The sequence below is a fragment of the Meles meles genome, chromosome 11 (assembly GCF_922984935.1).
Source record: "Meles meles chromosome 11, mMelMel3.1 paternal haplotype, whole genome shotgun sequence".
Taxonomy (NCBI): domain Eukaryota; kingdom Metazoa; phylum Chordata; class Mammalia; order Carnivora; family Mustelidae; genus Meles; species Meles meles.
Window position 1 is genome coordinate 89,277,962 of NC_060076.1, and position 20,161 is coordinate 89,298,122.

General features: G+C 48.5%; 1 protein-coding gene across 3 annotated transcripts in view; it reads left to right on the top strand.

Annotated features, from left to right (window-relative positions):
* The window catches only part of KANK1 (KN motif and ankyrin repeat domains 1), a 198,668-nt gene that overhangs the window by 33,589 nt on the left and 144,918 nt on the right, over positions 1-20,161 (top strand). Inside the window, exon 1 of one of the 3 annotated variants that reach the window (XM_046022155.1) lies at positions 1,194-1,284. The exons of the other annotated variants lie outside the window; for them this stretch is intronic. The gene's annotated coding sequence lies outside the window, so the exon portion shown is untranslated. Of the gene's footprint in view, positions 1-1,193; positions 1,285-20,161 lie in introns of those variants that run through there. 3 annotated transcript variants of the gene reach the window in all.

Sequence of the window (20,161 nt, forward strand, 5' to 3'; positions counted from 1 at the left end):
CGGACAGGCTGACCGGGGCTGAGTCAGCCTGGTCTCCGGAGAGGAACGAGCACAGGCTTTGGACTTCTCTCAGCCTCTCTGCTGCCTGACTTGTAAAGTGGAGGTGCTAGGCCGTGATCTGTATTTGAGAAACACGGTGTCGCAGAATGTTTGTTTGACGTGTCATGAGTGCGGAGGAAATGCTTCTGTGCCCAGACAACTGGTCAGGAGACTCTGTGCAGAGCCCAAAGGCCCTAGGACCCTTTTTGGGGGGGTAAAAAAGTTGCCTGTAAGGGAGAGGCAGAAATCTGAAGCATTCTGGGATTTTTTTTTTCCCCCACCACCACCCAGGAAGGAGAAGCAAAGAACTTAGAGCTTTTTAGCAAAGGTTACTCCCTGGTTGACAAAACGATTTGAAGTACTTAGGAGGCAAGTTTTTGCCTCAGGCCAGAGTGAATTTTAAAACTGAAATGAGAGCAACTAGCTCAAGTTGGAACATTCCTGACTTAATTACAGAGACCTGCAAAAGTCCCTTCAAGCAGGTGGGTCTCGGCGGCTGGGGGCTCTTCCTCGGTCAGGGACTTGGTCGAGAGGGACATCGAACAAGGACATGGGAGTCCGATTGGACAGAGAATTCTGTCTCCTCTCGATTCAGAATTTGTTTCCCATTTGTCAAGCGGCCATAATACTACTCCCCTCAGAGGATGGCCGTGAGCGTTGGACACCCGACGCAGTACGCGCTTCGTGACGATAGCTGGAAAGGTTATTGGCTGAAACGTTTCCAGCTTTTCAGTGTCATGTTAAGAAAGCGTGAGGAGAGGTAACAGGAAGTTAACGAACCGGTAGAGTGAAACCTTATCTGCCCGGTTATGTCTGTTTTGAGAAAACTGATGTTTGAAGAGCCCCAAGCCTTCGCTTTGTTGCTGCTTGTGCTTTCGTGGCGGGAGAGTCAGCTTCGGTCTGTGACCCGTGCTTCTCCTGCCGCCAGAGTCGCTGCTGGACGCCGTGGTTTTGGTGCCACCGGAACTAGCAGGGGGACTGCTTACGTTCTCACCTGAAAACAACCCGATAAACGCAACCGATGACAAAGTGGTTAATCGTTGCGAAATTTGACCTCTCTCGGGTTCATTTCTGTGCCCGTCAGTTTGCCCCTCGCCACTCTGAGAACCTGAGTCCGAGTCCTCCTCTCGCAGGGGTTCCAGACGGTCTGCAGGGCGCCCGGATAATCTCTCCGTTCTGCGTCTCCGCGCCTCCTGCCTTCTTGGCCGCCCCTTTCCGGCCTTCCGTCTGCAGACGAACCGTTGGGTACGTAGAACGCTTCGTGTTCTGTAACGTCCCTGCCCGGATGCTTTTCTTGAGGCTCGTTCCACATCACGTCCGTGTGTTGCTGTCCCCATGGCACCCGCACTGGCGTCCGCTAGTGATGCTGAGCTGTCACACGCGGTGAGCAGTTAGCAGAGGCTGAGCCGGGCGGAAGCTGATAGGTAGGGCTGGGGGTGGGGGTCTGGCATGTTTGGCTGCAGACCTAGTGCTTCCCTAGGGGGAGGGGAGGACAGGCTGTTCAGGCCCCAGGACGGGGAGCAGTAGGGGTGGGGGGCAGGGAGGCGCGGTTAGCCAGGTGAGGCCAGTCTGAAAGGGGCCGCCTGTTCCGACACAGGTGGGAGAGCGTCCTTTGTTCACAACCCAAGAGAGCCGAGTCTGATTTCAGACTGGAGAGTGGATTTGGGTAGGCCGGTGGGGGAGGCGTGCAGAGTAGGGATAAGTCCATAAAGGGCCGGGTTAGCCTCGGTAGGAAATTTTAAACTTGAACTCAAGGCTGGTGGGAAATCACTGAAGAGTTTAAAGCCCTGTGCGTTCTGGAACTAGGAGTACAGACAGGGAAACGCCCTCCAGCCTGGGGGTAGGAGGATGGCCTGGGAGCCGAGGCACCTGCGGCAGCGCCCAGCTCAGGTGACCGAGCCTGGGCAGGGGCCGTGGGGCTGGAGGGAGGTGGACGGGCAGCTGTGGGAGGCCGCTGTCTGGGAGCTGACCCGGTGGGAGCGGGAAGCGTCCAGGGCCGTGCCCAGGCTTCCGGGAGGCCCAGCTGCTTGCTCCTCAGTGAGAGGAAGCTCAGGAGGGTGTCGGGGAGGGCGATGAGCTTGGTTTGGGGCAGATTGAGTTCTAGGCTCTGCGCGCCATCAAAGGGAAGTGTCAGTGAACTGTGGATTTCAAGTTCGGAAAAGAGAGAATGTGCACCTTAGAGCAAGTTGTGCCCAAACCGTGTCCCCCCACCACCCTCCCGCCCAGTGCAGGTGGTCACTGCAGCTGGGAAGGAGCAGGATCTCCCAGTTGGGGCTGGAGGCCCAGGGTGGGAGCAGGGGAAGCATAGGGCCAGCACCTGATGAGCAGCCTGCGAAGCAGCTTGAGGATGCGGGTCCAGAGGGGGCCGAGGAAACCTGCAGGGGTGCGTTTCAAGGAGGGGAGAGTTGCCGGCGTCCTGTCCCGTGCAGCCGTGGGAGGGGAGTCGTGTATTGGATCTGGTAGCAGGAACAGTTTTCAGGGCACGATGCCTGCTGGGCGCAGAGCTGAGGGTGGCCGAGTGGGTTGGACATGAGGGACAGGCTTCTGCTGGCCTCCGCGGGCTTTCGAAGAAGGTATGCCTGCTGGGGACGGACCCAGTCCCAGCACGTGTGGCTCAGTGAGTGGCCCGGGGGGCGGGGAGTGTGCCGCTCCCTCAGGCCCCCTTAGCCCGTGCCCTTGTCCGGTGTGCAGACTGTGCCCTGCACACCAGTTCTCAGTCGGGGACAGTTTTGCTCAGTGGGGGGGTCTTCGGCAATCTGTGAAGACACTTTGGGTTAAAAACGGAACCCAAGGGGGTGGGGGGCTCCTGGCATCTAGTGGGTAGAAGCCAGGACAGCCCTCACATCACAGGCGCGTCCAGCCCCAAACATCAGTGGTGCAAAGCCCAGACGCCGTGGTGGAGTGTGAAGAGGATGGCTGCGGCATCCTCGCGGCCGTCTTCCTCTGGTTTCGTCGCCCCGGCCATGTGCCCTTCTCATCAGATTGTAGCTTGACAGCTCTTCGTTCTCCTGAACCCATTTCTCACACACACTCCCCAGCCTGCCCCCCTACTGTGATGCAAGGTGCTCTTTCGTCCTCATTTCTGTTTCTGGGCACCTTGTAAGGTGTGTGTATCTTAATACCGGTTGGTCAGGAAAATGTCTTTTGGAACCAGAGAGACTGATGTCGCTTTGGCTCATCTGAAGTCGCCCATAATTCATTGTCCGGTAGACAAGGCTTTAATGCATGGTCTGTCGAGCAGCCCCTTGACTGTCAGGCTTGGAGAAAGACCAGGAAGTACTCCTTGCCTTTGGAAGCAAGCCTGGCTCCTGGCTTCGGGAAGAAGAGTACAAATGGTTCTCACCAGATGGGGTTCCCGCAGCTCTCCCAGCCCCCAGGGGGAACAGATCAAGTCATTATCTCAGCAGCATCTGAACTGTGTTCCCAGGTCACTTGTTGTTGAAACATTTGGAGCTGATGGGGAGAAGAGGAGTGAATTAGCAGCTCCCCGCCTCGCTGTCCATTTCCAGCCCTCTCAGATTGCAGCACCAGAGCCCCTGAGACATGCTGGCGGCTTTTTTCATCATCCGGGTTCTGCGCGGTGCAGGAGGTGGCCGGCTAGGTCTCGTGAGCCCCTCTGACGTGAGCCTGGCGGAGTCGGGGGTCCAGGGAACAGATAAATGTCCTGCAACAACCCCGTCAGTGGGGGAGACCCCTGAATTCACAGGACCGCCGTGGAGAGTGCAGGGTGAGCTCGAAGAGCAAAGCCATCTTTTCTGTTTGCAGAAGTATTTTACCCGTCGCAGTGGGTAAACCTAAGGCCCCTGAAAGAAGAGAAAAGAAGCTTAATAGGAGGTTTTGGCCAAGAGTGCTCAAGTAAGCAAGACTGTGTGGGTGAAGCACAGGACGTGTCTTACTGTTAAAATGGTGGTGATGGTAACGGGCCGCTGCCATGGCGGGTGCATCAGGGGCCTTGCCTGTGAGCATGTCCTTTCTGGATTAATTGCTGGATGTCAAGCTGGGTTTCAGGCCCCTTTCGGTTCAGTTGTCTTTCGTGTAATTTAAAGAGCAAGGACTGATAAGACTTCCCTTCCCGCACACCGAGTACCGCAGGACAGATAACGTATAGGTGTGGCTTTGGTGTCTCTGTTTGCAAGTTTTAACTCTGTCCACAACCCCACAAAATAGGGAAACACACGGGAGCTCTTCAGCTTCTGCGACAGACCGGCCCATGCTGGGAAAGGGGAGAGTGGTGGAGGGCCGGAGTAGGGGGGAAACTCCTGGTCTCTTGGATTGGCCAGTTCCCTTCATGATGTGTGCTAAAAATTCCCGATGGTAATTCCTTCGAGGAAAGGATATCTTTCGTGGGTAAATAACCCTCCCCTTGCACAGTATCCATAGTCATTCTAAACCATATTGCAGACCCTCAGTGGAAATGATGATTCAGGGTTTTTGTCCCTTCGGTCAACCAACAGGTGTTTCTCTAGGGAAGGATCAAAGCTCCTTTGTCAGGGTTACTGTAGTCACCAACCCAGGAAGACTTTCTAAAGGTCTCGGTGGCGTGCGGAGGATTCCTGATTTTGTGACTGCAGCAGGCGAACTTGGTCCTTCCAGGCTGTTAATCTCTGGGAGAGTGCGTAGATGACCTCGTTTGCTTTCTAGGACTGCTGTAACGGTACATAGCAGGGGTGTTTGCCAAGAACATTTGCAAAGAGCACATACAAACAAAAGTGTATTTATTTGAACAAACAGATATGCATGACTCGTGTGGGAAAAAAATCCGATAGGTTTAAGGAAATTTTTATAAACAAAGATCTTCCCCAGCTGACCATGTGTTTATATGTCTACGTTCGCATAGGAAAAAATAGAAAAGGACGTCCTAAAGTGTTAACAGCGGTAAAGGTTTTTTGTTTGTTTGTTTGGAATTAGACCGATGCAGCTGAATTTTTTTCAGATCAGGATTTTAAAATGTTTTATAATGACCTTGTCATATTTATGCAATAAAAACGAAGGGAGAAAATAGGTATAAATATATAGAGGCCGAATTTTGAAGTCTGGTTAAAGAGCTATATAGTGCATGAAATTCCAGAGGTGAAATCATGTAAAATTTTTTTCATTTTAATATCACCGATAGTTTCAAACAAGTTTATTTTCTTTCTGCACTCACTCCACAGGAAAACAGGGAGAGAGAAAGCATATATGATGAGTTTTCCATGTTTCTTCTCTATGGTTTTATCTCTTCTTTGTGCTCATTTTGATAGTTTTTCTGCCAGGCCTCCTATTCTAGAACCTTCTATAGAGAGAGCGAAGAGTACCCCACTCAGACCCTTCTGGGAAGATCCGTCCCCTGACTTGGTGCCATGGCGGTGACCTCGGGCCAGTTGCCTCTGGCCTCCCTCTCCGCCCTGACCGCCAAGGAGTTGTTGGTGGCACGTCAGACCGAAAGCTCCGTGGTGTCTGAAGGCAGGCTGTGTTTCGCGTTCACCAGTTTTTGCTCCCTTAGAACAGAAGACCGGGCCGTCCTCAGGAAGGACTGTTCTCCCTTCCCTTTCCTGTTGTGGCTCAGACAGCTGTCTCCGTGCACAGCTTGAGATGCGGGGCAGCCTTGGGAAAGCCGGCCTCCGGCTGTACTGTGGGGGTGTGAGAGAGCAGCCCCCCCAGTCCTCCCTCTGCCCAAGCCACCTGGCTCCTTTGTTTCTTTCCCCTCCTTGCCTGCCGTCTGGGGCACGAGCGGCAGTGACCCCATCCTCTAGGAACTCCGGAGCCGGGAATAAAGCCGCGAGCAGGTGGCTGCCTATTGTCAGTCGGGAGGAAGTGTGCGAGGCTCTTCCTGGGACGGCTTTTGAGAGCTCATAGCGGGGAAGAGGATCCTGCATTCGGGGTGCGGGCTTGTCCACACACAGTCCCCGGGGTCGGAGTGTTCCCTAGAGACGACCTCCTTGGCGGGTTTGGGTGTCTTCTCCGTGTGACTCTGAGCCGTCTGGAGTGAGGACTTGCCCTCTCTGTGGCATGTCTGGAGGGTCAGCAGTGCCCATGGCCCTGGATTGGATGCGGAGAGTCCGAAAACAAGTTCCACTTTGGGGGCGGGGGGGGGGCGCAGGGAGAAGACACCTTCAGGTGGGATAAACAGGCAGGCTTCATCTGGGGTAGGTTCTCCCCGAGGTCGTCGTTTCTAGTACCTTTTTAGATACCAGCAATTCCAAAGAGAGCCTCTAATCTTGGGGTTTTATGACACCATTAGGGTGTCAATTACAGAACCCCTCCCACCCTCCACTAACACGGTGCCGTCACCGTCCTTCCCACACCCGTGCGCGAGCCTGCCTGCAGGTCTTGGGTCTGATCATCCTTTGGGTCGAGCGGCGGGAACAGAGGAGGCATCTTAAAACCTCACGGACCACAGAAGGAACTGGGACTCCTTTGTCAGAGTAAATACTCTCAGGAGTGAGAGGCCCTGACCCGCGCCCTGGGAGGGAGGTGCTGCCGGCTCCCAGCGCTCCGTCTTCCTGGTTGTGGGAGGGAGAAGGCCCGGCAGCCGTCGTGCAGAAATCTCTGCGATCACCCTGTTTTATCCGGTTGCTTTTTCTTTCTTCCCCTGAGCTGTCTACCTCTGCACATGATCAGACTCCTCTCCCCCTTTTCCTGGGCTCCGGATTAATTTCCTGCCATCTGCTCAGCAGTTTCCCCCAGATCGTGGAGCTCTGGGAGCCTTGAGGGCCTGCCTTCTAGCTGCTGAGTCGTTGCGTCTCCTGTCTTGGGAGGAGCTGAGTGCGGGGACCAGGGAAAGCAGGAGCCGAGATGAGGGGCCTGGGGAGACAGAGGACAGGGAGGGCTGAGGAGGGAGAGGAAGAATGTGCCATGAAGGGAGATGGCAGTTCACGATTAATTATTGGTCTCACCTGGGGTGCCTGGGTGGCTCAGTCATTAAGCGTCTGCCTTTGGCTCAGGTCGTGATCCCAGGGTCCTGGGATCGAGCCCTGCACTGGGCTCCCTGCTCAGCAGGAAGCCTGCTTCTCCCTCTCACATCCCCCTAGCTTGTGTTCCCTCCCTCGCTGTCTTTCTCTCTGTCAAATAAATAAATAACATCTTTAAAAAATAATAACGATTAAAAAAATAAATTAATAATGATTAGTCCCACCTGTCTGGCTCCGGATGGCCAAAGTTAGACCAGGAAGCCTCTCTCCTTCCCTCAGTCCTTTCTCAGTTGCCGCGCAGGTGAAAAGATCAGGTGGGAAGAAGGAAAGCAGGCCCTGGGGACAAAGGAAAAACAGACGCGTTTGCCTGTTTCCCTCTTCCATCCAGATTGAGTAGATGGGAGATGGAATTGTTACCCTTGATGCCACTTAATACCCGTTTCAGCATACTAAGCTATTGGGTTTTATAAGAGTGATTCCCAGAATTTTGAGTATGAAGTTAGCTGTCTGAACTCAGAGGGCCCAGAGTTGTTTTTCAGTGTTGATGGCATTCTGCTTTTGGAAACCAGAAAGATGTTGAAAGAATTTGCTTTCTTATCTGACTTTCTTGCGTGTCTAAAAACCCATCTGATCCAAAATTGTGTTTACCTCTGAACTCTGTGACATTGATGATCACCCTCATTCCTGAAATGATGCCTAGAGGACTGTTTACAATGCTCTCTTTCTGGGGAGCCTGGGTGGCTCAGTCGGTTGAAGCACTTGCCTTCGGCTCAGGTCATGATCTCAGGTCCTGGGATCAAGTCCCACATCAGGCTCTCTGCTCAGCAGCGCGTCTGTTTCTCCCTCTCCCTCTGCTGCTCCCCTTGCTTGTGGTCCCCTCCCCCTTTCTCTCTCTGTCATATACAAAAATAAAAAGAAATGTATAATGCTGTCTCTCCCCTGTGCTCTAGACCCTGCACTTGGTCCTAGAGATACAGCAGTGGACAGGAACCCGGCCCGCATGGAGCTTGTGGTCCAGTTGTATAGACTGACATTCAGTAGGCAGTTATGAAGGAGCAATACAGTTACAATTGTGACAGGTGTTAAAGTAAGTAAAAGGAGTATGCCGCAGGAAGATCTAATCTACCGTCAGCTAGGACAGCTTTCCCTAGAAGTGACTTGGGACCCGAGGACTGATAGACTGGGCTGCAGACTGGGAGTGGATGCTCTGGGTGAGGGATGGGAGTTGGGGGTGGGTGAGATGGGAGAGAACAGGGCTGGAACAGCATGTGCAAAGGCCCTGAGGCAGGAAGGTTCTTTAGCCTGCTTGGGAACAGATTAGGACTCTGTGACTGGTGTAGAATGGACAGGATGAGGACACAAGTAGAACGTCCATGAGCTGGTGAAACGGCAAAGCCAGGACTCAAACCCAAGTCTGTATGAAGATTAAAGGCATCATCTCCTGAGTGTTTGTTAAATAATATTCAGTAATGATAATTGACATCAACCCACAGCATATTTAAAAGATTCTTAAATGAAAGCTTTCTTCCCTTATGGCATATTGATCTTTTCATTATAATATAAAATGTGTTTTAATATTAAGTTGTCAGCCGCAGAAAAGAAGGGGAAGGACTCATTTGAATCCACCAGCAGAAACTTGGAATCATGCCCAGTGCGTCCTTCAGCTGTGCCAAAATGTGATTTCTTTAATTCATCCAATCACATTCTTGACTCACCTGCGCAAGTCTGTACTGCGCCTTGCCCCCCCCCCCCCGCCCCAACCCTATAATGGCTTAGGGATCTCTAAAGAAAATATTTTGAAATGTTCTGTCTCGATCAGCGTGTTTGTGGTTAGACGCTGTGTACACGGCTTTCAGTGCAGAATGCACTGTTTTTCTATCATGTGATTCTTTGTTACGAATGAGAGCTCTTGGAGTTTTGTCCCCTTTATTTAAAAAAATCATTAATCAGGTGCTTTTGTAGAGAACGTGATCTAGATGTTGGCAGCCTTTCTTTTCCAGAGACTTGAGCGTGCTCCGAGGTATTTAAGGCGGAATGGTTCTGTTGGGTCAGAATAAAAAGATTGTGTCATGTGGAGGGCTGCCCTGTGCTAGGAGAACGGCTTTAAATCACTTTGATTCTGATGACATCCCTGTGATGAAGGTTGGGCTGTGCTGTTGTTCTAATTTGGGGAAACTGAGGCTTCAACATGGGGGAACTGAGAGCTGACCTCAGACTCTCTCAGGGTCCCTGCCCTCGGTCCCGTGCATGTGTGGTTCTAGGGTCAGGTGTGTTTCAGGCCGCTGTTAGGAGTCACCTTAAATGTGGGCACCCAGAGGAACATGGCAGATCAAGGAAGTCTGAGTCAAGTAGTGACATTTTCTTACTAACTATTGGAAGGACCACAGGTGAGAAAAAGGGACGCTAAGGGCTTACTGTCCCGTTAGTCACCCTCGTACACAGAACTTGTGGTAAGCTCAAAGCTTCCCTGTGTTTGCATATACTCTCATAGGAATCCTGGAGGGTCAGCGAGCGGCTCCTCACGGGCGTGGTGGAAATTAAACCCACATATAATGGCAATCTCAATCAATGGCCCCTTGAAGAAAATGATCATTGATTGCAGTGATTTTCCAATCGTAGTCCTCATCTGAATTCGAGGAGGGCTGTAATAAAGCACAGATTGCTGGACCCCGCTCCCAGCCGTGGTGGTTCAGGAGGTGGGGGACTGGCCTGAGCATTTCCATTGCTGACCAGTTTGCAGGTGCTGCCGCCGCTGGGCTGCACACCACACTCTGAGAATCACGGGTACGGGCCAGTGAGGAGCGCTCACGAAGCCAGGGGAGCCCATGGCAAGCCTCACACGACATCCACAAGCCGAAGCAGAGTGGGGTCCTGCTGTCCACTGGGGTCCAGGGTGCAGCAGGGACACCGTGGAGCCATCCTCACTGTTGGGAAAACGGTGGGGGGCGGGCCCTGCCTCTCCTCTCCCCGACACCGCATACGTGGTTGTCAGTCCACTCTGCAGGGATGAAACTTCTGCTCTTCTGGATGTTCGCTGTAACTGCCCGTACCGCTACGTTAGAGGAGTCCAGTGACTAACTGTAAATCAGGATTCACAGACCCCATAGGTAGAATATTCTATGTGGTGTATTAATGAGATGGTCCTTATAGGGGGGAGTTGATGGGGTTGGGGGGAATGTTTCAGGGCCAAAGGCTCTCCTCTCCTTGCCATGACCGAGAATTACCGGCAGTCACCGAGAAGTTTAAGATTCCTATGTGGCTGGAAATGAAATCACATAGGCTGGTTTAGTAAGCCTGAAGAAATTCCTTCAGATTTGATGTGTCCAGACTTGTTCCTGGAATATGAAGTATTTGATGTAAGAAGATCTGTGGGCTCCCAGTGCATAAATGTTTTGAAAGTATGTTTCTCAAAATACAATTAGAAAAAAATTCCTTTGGAATGCAAAAATGACCTTTTAGTGGCGATAAAGTTGCTGACAGGCTTCTACTAAGAAATGAAGCAAAACAAAAACAAAATGATGTTATAATAACATCATTAATTTTTTGTAGACAAACATCATTGATCATATTTAATCATTAAACTTTTTAGAGCTGTATGAAAAAGACAACTACTTTTTAAATCATACTCCTCTAATAAAATATTGCAAAGTTGATGGAGGGGTGCTAAGTGATCATTCTTATTTCTTCTTTCTCTAGAGTTTGTTTTGTTTTAGCTCAAGTGGGGAAAAACAAAATTATAACTAAATATGAAGGCATTTTAGAAAATTGTATTTTAAGGAGGAAGGGAAATTTTGGAGCCAATTCTAATAATGAACCTCAAAAAAAAATCCTGAGACCTATTAGAATTTTTAAAAATTCCATTATAGTTAATATACCATGTTCTGTTGGTTTCACTTGTAGGATATAGTGTGTTCAGCACTTCCGTGTCACACCCAGTGCCCGTCACAGGCGCGCCCTTCCTCCTCATCCCTATTCCCCCCTCCTCCCACCCTCCTCCCCCCTCCCTGGTAGTTATCGGATTGTTCTCTATAATTAAGAGTCTGGTTTTTGGGTTGTCCAATTTTTTTCTGCCTCAGTTTTGTTTTTTAAATTCCACATGAGTGAAATCTCATGGTATTTATTTTTCTCTGATTTATTTCACTTAGCATATTCTCTCTACTGCCATCCATGTTGTTGCAAGTGGCAAGATTTGTTTTGTTTTGAAGATTTTATTTATTTATTTGAGAGAAAGACACCACATGAGCAGGTGTAGCAGGAGAGGGAGAAGTAGACTCCCCACTGAGCAGGGAACCCAGTGCAGGACTCGATCCCAGAACTGTGGGATCATGACATGAGCTGAATGCAGATACTTAACCAAGCCACCCAGGTACCCCATTGTCTTTTTCATGGGTGAGTAATATTCCATTTTAATAGAATATGTGTACACATACCACTTCTTTGTCCATTCATCTACTGATGGAAACTGGGGCTGCTTCCGTAGTTTGGCTGTTGTAAATAATGCTGCAGTAAACATAGGAGTGCATATATCTCTTCAAATTAGTGCTTTCATATTCTTTGGGTCAATACCCAGCAGTGGAATTCCTGGATTATTGTAATTCTATTGGTACTGTTCCGAGAAACGCCTGAGCTATCTCCCACTGGGGCTGCGCCTGTTTTTGTCAACCCTGCACGGGAGTCCCTTGTTCTCCGCATCCTTGCCAACCCTTATTGTTTCTCATTAGAGTTTCTTAGTTTCCCTGGCTTAATTTTCTTATTTTAAAATTAATGAACATACGCTACTCACGTAAAAAATTCCCTTGTTTGTGTATCTGCTGCACAGAGAGAAGCCCAGTGTGTGTTTAGAGAAGCTGGCGAAGCATTTGGGAAAAGCTTGGTTTCGTGTGCTCTCCTCTGAGTGTGGTTTGAATCTTAAGCTCCAGCCTCGACCAGGCTGGTTTCAGCATCTGGTGCCGTCAGTTATGAGGGGTGACCCTCACAATATCATTTAAGCATGGAGTTTCGGTTTCCACATCTCTTGGATATGATTGTATTATTGACCTTGTGGTTGTGGAGTGCCTGGCTTGGTAAATGATCTGTAAGTTTGGCTATCGCCCTGATAAATTGCATGGCTTTATTTTCTTTTCGCAAAATAATAATAATAGTAGTAATAATAGTAGTAGTAATAATAATAATAAAGCAGCATTCTAAATCTGTGGGGTGATCTGGGTCAGAATCTGGGAGCTAGAAATAGTCTGTTGTACCAATGTCACTCCCTTATATGATATTTTACACTTATTTTGGTCCCTGTGAAATAAAACATAAACTCCTATCCAAGATCTTTTAAAACTAATAGTGTAATTATTAGGGTGCCACGGTGTCACAACGTGCTTGTGAAACTAAGATTCAGGAGGTGAAATGAATCAGACACACCGACTGTAGGTTTTTCTTTTTCACAGCTGGTCTTCCTTTATGCTCTTGATCTGAAGTGGGATTTTAAAATCTGATGTCCTTGCTCCCTTAAGATAATTCAATAATTTGGGGCGCCTGGGTGGCTCAGTGGGTTAAAGCCTCTGCCTTCGGCTCAGGTCATGATCCCAAGGTCCTGGGATCGAGCCCCGCATCAGGCTCTCTGCTCAGCAGGGAGCCTGCTTCCCTTCCTCTCTCTCTGGCTGCCTCTCTGCCTATCTGTGATCTCTGTCTGTCAAATAAATAAATTAAAAAAAAAAAGATAATTCAATAATTTATCCAATCAGGCTCCTTACTCAACTTCGGTTCTCAGCCTGTTGGTACCTTATCTCTGGCTCTTGCCCTGGTTTTGACTTTGCTGCCAAGTTCTAGGTTTGTTTATTTTGCCCATTTCGGCGGGCTGGGCTTCTTTCTACCTCGATTCTTTTGGCCATGTGGGCGCCTCCTCTCTCATTCCAGACTCACTTAGGACTCATCTCTCTGCTGGGTGTCCTCCGCACGAGCTCAGCAGGTGAGATGCGGTGGTGTGACCTTGTTTGCATTCTTATTTGAACAGACCATCTGCACAAACACACTTTTGAGATAATCATGAAAATGTTCCTGTGGACTGATGCTCGGTGATAAGACAATTATTAATTTTGTTACGGTTTGATAAGGGCAGGTGATTATGTTAAAAACCAGTGTCCTCTTTCAGGCAGAGAACAGTAAGAAAAAAAATACACATAGGACTTGGGGTGATTCTAGAATATCACAGGGGACCCAGGGGTAGCAACACTGCTCATTGTAGGAAACATGGGGAATATGGAAAAATTGAGAGGAACCCTCCCCTCCCCGAATCCTGACACAGTCCGTGCTATTTTGTGTGACGTTTCTGTTCTGTAGGGCGTCGTGAGCACTGAGTTAATACGACATTTTTTTTTTAAGATTTTATTTATACATTTGACAGACAGAGATCACAAGTAGGCAGAGAGGCAGGCAGAGAGAGAGAGAGGAGGAAGCAGGCTCCCCGCGGAGCAGAGAGCCCGATGCGGGGCTCGATCCCAGGACTCTGAGATCATGACCTGAGCGAAAGGCAGAGGCTTTAACCCACTGAGCCACCCAGGTGCCCCAGCACTGAGTTAATAAATACGAAAGCGCGGCTCCTAGTCTGAAAAGGACTAGCTTAGGGTCCTGTGAGCTTTCGGTCATTAACACTTCTGCTAGCAGTTACTGTGTAGCTTTGTTTCATCTGTTTCCATTTTAAAGACACCGTGTTTGCTGCATGTGGTTGACTCTTAAACGTTGAGCTCGCCGCCGCCGGCACCGTAACTGGGGCCTGAATGGAGTTCATCTAACACTCGGGTTTCCCCGTAAGGCCCGTCCCAGCCTCCTCACACTTAGGTCGCTGGACAACCCTGTAGCCTTCTGCTTGGGGGCCACTTCAGACAGGACAGTTATCAACAAAAATGCAAAGAAACGTGAAACTAAGTGACTGTGAAAGGGACACTGGTTTACGGCAGGAGAGCTGAAATAAGACGGCAGGGTGTTGCCTTGTTTGACCTCCGCTGGGAATGCGTGCTGCAGTGAGTCCAAGATGTCACCACTCCGCACATGGCCGTGAGTGACCGTGAGCGTTGATTTGGGGGTTAGAGGGTGCAGTGACCGGGCCACTTTGCAAATACGGAGTCTGCGAGCAACAAGGATCTACTCTGGTTTTGCAAGCCTTTTGGGGATAGTCTACCCATAGCTACTGAAGATTTTTCCCCAGATTCGTCACCTTCTTGTCAATTGTCTGGTCTGTTCTTGCGGTCTTACAGATTTATTCTAAATGCCAAACATCAGAGGTAGCCACGTAGAATTTCTTGCAAATATTTTTGCAGTGGTCACCCATTTCATTTATTTTTCTGCAGAGTTTTTCATTACATAAGTCAACACTGTTATTCCCCCTTTTTTTGTTTGTTTTTGTTTTTGTCTAAGCTTAGGCAACTCAAGGATGATGATCTTTTTAATTGGAAAGAGCAAAACAAATGTTGAGGGCTGGGGAGGCTGCCCACGCTGGGGGAGATGACCTGAATGTGGAATTTCTTCCACTGAGTCTGCGTCTTCAGGCCTGGTTTCATCCTATCTTAGGACACTTAAAAAGTCCTGCCAGAGGTAATCTACTTGAAAACACTTAGTAAACTTAAAAATGCTGTTGAAAGTGTAAGGGCATAATTTTTCTGATTTGTAGCCTTGTGCCGGCAATCTCAGGATAGGAGGAAGGCCAAAAAGAGTGAAAAGAGAGGCAGGTGTTCCTTAGAAATGGAAGAGATTTTCATTTTCTGAAATAGAAAATGAGAAACGCTAGATCTTTCCAAGTATGGTTGAGAAAGCTCTTTTAAAGGTGACTCCCCGGTAAAATCAGGTTGGTGCCTCTTACCATGACCCCCATCCTTCCCTTTATGCCCCGTCTTCATGGGGGCTGTGGTCCTGCCAGAGAGAGCTTGTCCCTCCCCCAGCCTAGTGCTTCCCTGGTCTGGAACTTTCTGAAAACCTTTTTTTAAAAAAAAAAAAAAAGGATTTATTGATTTTAGAGCAAAAGCATAAGCAGGAGAGTAAGGGAGAGGCAGAGAGAGTCTCCAGCAGACTCCCCACTGAGTGTGGAGCTGGGCACAGGACCCGATCTCACTCCTGAAATCATGCTCTGAGCCAAGAGTTGGGCTCTTAACCGACAGGGCCACCTTGGCGCCTCTTCTCAAAGCATTTTTACCTTGTGTTGGAGTCGTCTGGGTGTCATCGCTCCATCTCCCTAAAGATAAGCTTCTGTCTTACTCATGGTTTCCTCTCTCATTGACTCTAGTTGAGTGCTTTCAAAAGAATAGGTCTGAAGTGATCTTGGAGGGAAGAAGGGATGCTTTGGGATTGGCTGGGAAAGAGGCACAGCAGTTTGCAGCAAGTTAGCATGGGTTTCCCAAGGACTAGCCTTTCTTTTTTTTTTTTTTTTTAGAAGATTTTTTTTAAGTTTTTATTTATTTATTTGACAGAGAGAGAGATCACAAGTAGGCAGAGAGGCAGGCAGAGAGAGAGGAGGAAGCAGGCTCCCTGCAGAGCAGAGAGCCCGATGCGGGGCTCGATCCCAGGACCCTGAGATCATGACCTGAGCCAAAGGCAGTGGCTTAATCCACTGAGCCACCCAGGCGCCCCCAGGACTAGCCTTTCTTAAACTCACTTTGTTTTCTTCCTCCCTCCCTTCCTTCCAGAATCAGTTAACTACTGAAGAGAGAGTTTGAGTAATATCGTTGTTAGGGGATACCAGAGTAAAACTCGGTGTTTGAGTTTCTTAGGATCCTTCTATGGGTAAGTTGGAAGAATATAGATTTGACTATAATAATATACATAGTTGTGTTGCAGGTTGATTAGCCCTTTGACTTTGTTTGCCTCCCTGCCTTGCCACTGCTATTCTCATTTTCCCATCAAGGGACTATTTAGGGAAAGTAGAGTTTATACTTTTTAGGGGAAGCTGTGAAGGGGGGAAAGGTACAGGGTCAGTGGCAGGCAGGAGCGTCGGGTAAATTGGAAGCATAGCCAGGAGCTATGTGTCTTTGAAGTTGCATGTTTTTGCCCAAAGAGAAATCTGCTTTGTATTTTATTTTTTAACTCGTCCACATTTGTTTGCATATAAAAATATTTTAAATTGTCAGAAGATATATAGTTTTGGTAGTCCTTCCAAAAAAAGACACGGTGTCCTGGTTTGAGAAGGTGATCTTTGATAAAGGTGGATTGGTTTGCATCTGTCTCATGGTTAGGATTTCAGAAATCAGGATGGAAAAAGGTTTCTAAAAGTCAAAGGCAATCAGCATAAACAAATACAATTAAGCTCTACTGAATGCAATTTTCTTATCCCTGGTATAGGGAAAAAAATTGCATGTCTGTGGCATGGAGAGACCTGGGTCGGTAGCCACTCTTGTTAAAAAGATTGAAGGTTTGGGCGCCTGGCTGGCTCCATTGTTAATCGTCAGCCTTTGCTTCAGGTCATGATCCCAGGGTCCTGGGATCAAGCCCCCATTGGGCTCCCTGGTCAGCGGGAAGCCTGCTTCTCCCTCTCCCTCTCTCTCTGCTTGTGTTCCCTCTCTTGCTGTGTCTCTCTCTGTCAAATAAATAAACAAAATCTTAAAAAAAAAAAAAAAGGATTAAAGGTTTGAGCCAGCCAGTTGACATGGTTGGCTATCTCCAACAGCATTAATGACAGTATTCAGAACAAAGGAGATAATCATGCCATTGTTTCTGCACTGGACAGGCAGCCTCTGAGGGCCTGCTCTCAGTTCTGAGCTCTACATTTTAAGAGGGCAACCAGGGAGGAAAATGGCCTAGAAACTATGTCCTACCAGGAATAGTAGAAGGGCTATACCATGGAAAGGAGATCCGACTAACTTCTCAGAACTGAAGCTTTCAGACAGACATAAGAGCCTTCTCTTCTCTGTCCATGAATTCAAGATTTTTTTCCCTGTGTGTTCACAAAGAACATGAGATCTTATATACACTCGTGAATGATTTGCTTTCTTCCACCGACTATGGCATATACATCATTTCGTGTTTATATTTCTATATCTGTATTATTCTTCCTAATGGCTATGTAACATCCCATTATATGAATACACCCTTTATTAAAACCATCTCTCACTGGTAGACATTTTGGTGGTTTGCAATTTCTTAGTATCATAAGCAGCAGCAACGTGATGAATATCTTTGAGATATTCCCATCGCCATGTACTTGTCAAGTTATTTCCTTAGGACACCTCAGAAATTGAACAGCTTGCTCAGAGTTAGTTCTTTTTCTCTTTCTTCCTTCCTTCCTTCCTTTCAGGGCTTTGGGTACTTCCTGCCAAATGGCCTTACCAATAGAACTGGATGTGTTAAAGAATCTGGATTATCCCAAGTCAGAGATGTGCAGAGGGAATTTGGTAATGAGTTGTATGTTGGACAGTGGTCGAACATAACCTTCGAAAAGGTCCTGGAAGTTTTTACTGGGTGGTGGTTTTATCTAGAGGTGTCCTGTTTCCATCTTAGAGTCCATAAGGAAAGTGACGCAGACTTCTCATCACAAACCACGGTGGAAGTCAGCCAGTGATGAGAGATGTGCAGTCTCAGGCTGCACGTTAGTGGACCCTCTCGGCACAATGAGAAGAGATCGAATCAGGTACTTTCTTCGGTTGCTTAAGAGAAATGATGAAGCAAACACGCACACCATACTTCTGTCCACAAAGTTGCTTCAAACAAACTGAAGAAATGTTTTCTGAAACTTTATTTTTATTTTCTGACCTTTAATAGAGAAAAAATTTGGTTTGTATTTTTTGTTTATATATAGCCCGCACTGAAGTCTCCGTTGCCAGGAAGCTAATTCTGTTACCCACATCCCTAATATGGCCACTTTGTCTCCGTTTCTGTTCTTTGTGCATTGTGTTGGGTCTGAAACTGTGACTACTCCAGTAACTGAGAGCTCTGAAGAGCCATTGTGAAACTGGAGTGATTCTCTGTCTGTGTCCGTTCCATGCATTGTGTTTGAGAATAAATGTGCTGTTTGATTTCTGACAGGACCTCTCTCGTTGCCACTACCGATGTGATGTTACTGAAAAGATAAGCCAAAGAATGAACCTCAGAAGTGCTTGGCATGGTTGAAGCATAAAATCTTTCGGTTTAGGCTTATATTATATGCTTCTGTAGGTGCAAATATGATTCTGTAGGTGCAAATGGGTGCTAGAACATTAGCGTCTTATCCTTGGGCTTCAGGTGAGACGTGTCCATGAAGCTGACTCCAGAATTATGTTTATATGTGCTTTGCTAGGGAGAAGTTCTTTTTTTTCTCTCTCTCCCTTTTTAAGGTTAAAAATCTCAAATTGGTGTACGGTCCAGAAAGATGAGGGGCTCTGACCCACCCAAATGAATTCAGCCCTAGTAGCTTGTTGGATCACTAGGAAATGGTGTCACCACCTAGACCAGGGCCGGGGACTCAGATGCCGCACACATGTTTGTCAAAGACCTGACAAAAATCAGAAGTTCTTGTTCTTTCTCTCATCTGTAACACGGCACAGCCTGTGCGCTCCCAAGAGGACACTCTGTTTTACTCATTCTTCAGCATCCTGGCTTCTCACGGCTGTCCCTGTGTTATAAAATGTGCACTTGCTCTGTCAAGGGCGAAGTCTTCAAACTCTTCAGACCTTCCCATTCATACGAAACCGTTTGAGCGCACGTCCCCCAAAGCAGCACTTGACTCTACCTTAGGCGTGTGTGTGTCCGTGCTGAGGATCCAAGCTCGGCTCTGTGTTATGCTGACCATGAAAACACATGTGATATAATTATATGTAATTTTAGCCGTGCTAAAAGAGGAAGGGCGAAAAGCAGGGTTTTTAAATGTACTGATAACCGTGATGGCTTCATGTTAACATTAGCTAATATCCAGAACGGTATACTGCGTCCTTACTTCTGCCCCTGCCTGCTTCTGGCCTCCTCCTCATTTAGGCTCGCACCCAGCCCTCATGTTTCATGGTTCCTCTCCCACCTCCCAACACCCTTTCAGCCGATGGTCTCACTGCTGGCCACTCCTTCTCTGTGCTTCTTTCAGACGCTTTAGTCAGCCTCCCAGTTTACCCATTTTGCCTTATCTTGTCAGGTCAACTCGTGTGAATGTCTTTGACAAACGATGTTGGTTTGGGCTTCTCTGGTCCCCACAGGTCGCTGGGCAAGTGGGAGACAAAGTCCCCTGGCACAGGCATGGCACAGGCAGCAAAGAGTGTGGGTGGGGCGGCTTCACTGAGGAGGGGCCCGGTGAGCCTGGAATCGTGGCCCAGCCTTCCACAAGTGTGGCGGGGGCCCTTGAAGAGACACTGAAGTCTGACTTCCTCTCGTTTTCCTTTGCAAACACATGCAAACACATTCTTTCCAAGATCACTAGACAGATTCAGCGAATCTGAATATTTTTGCCATTGAAATAAAAAAGGGAGCTGGGGACCATTTATTCCTATAAAGATCTTCCCCACCCCTCATCCACCTGTCCCGTCTGGTGGCTGCAGGGAGAAAGCGGGAGCAGCTCCCTCTTGAAAACTTGACCCGTTGTTCCTGCAGCAGCAGAAGTGGTTTCACGTTCCCTCCCACTGAGCCTCGCGCAGACGGAGTTTGAAGATCTCTTGTGCAGAACGCAACTCATTTCTTCTGCGTAGATGGAGGCCAACAAGGGAAATTCGAACAGCAGGTCCTAGTTTGGAAGGGCTGTACGGATGAGGCACGTGTTGGGAGCATGAAACCTACTTATGCACCCAGGGGTGTGTTTTCTTTTGAAAAGCACCTCTGGGTCTCTGCCTTATACAACTCGAGTGCAGTGTTGGCCCTTCTAAAGCTCTGGCCACCTGGACCAGTGCTTGGGCTCGACAGGGGCCGACCTCTTGTGAGTACGTTCCTGCGGTCTGGACAGTTGCACGTGTTCTAGAATTCAAGTGGCCAAGTGGGATTGAATTGAGAGTTAATTTTTTTAAAAGTGGCTCAACACTGGCCAGCAAGAACAAAATGTACCATCTTCCGAGGACAGGGAGAGGCGAGCACTAACGTTTATTGAAGGCCTAAGTTCTCCCCTTTGCCGCCTTTAAGTTCCCCTTCCTGCCATTGTTTGGTAACTATGATTATTCCCGCCGTACAGAGAGGAAAATAAAGCTCAGAAGTTGCAATTTGGCTACACTCACAGACCAGTCCAGTGTGAGGTGTGGAAGGTGACCCTGTGTGATGGGTGCTTGCATTTCTTCTGAGCCACTGTGTGTCCAGTATGAAGGTGTGCGGGCCAG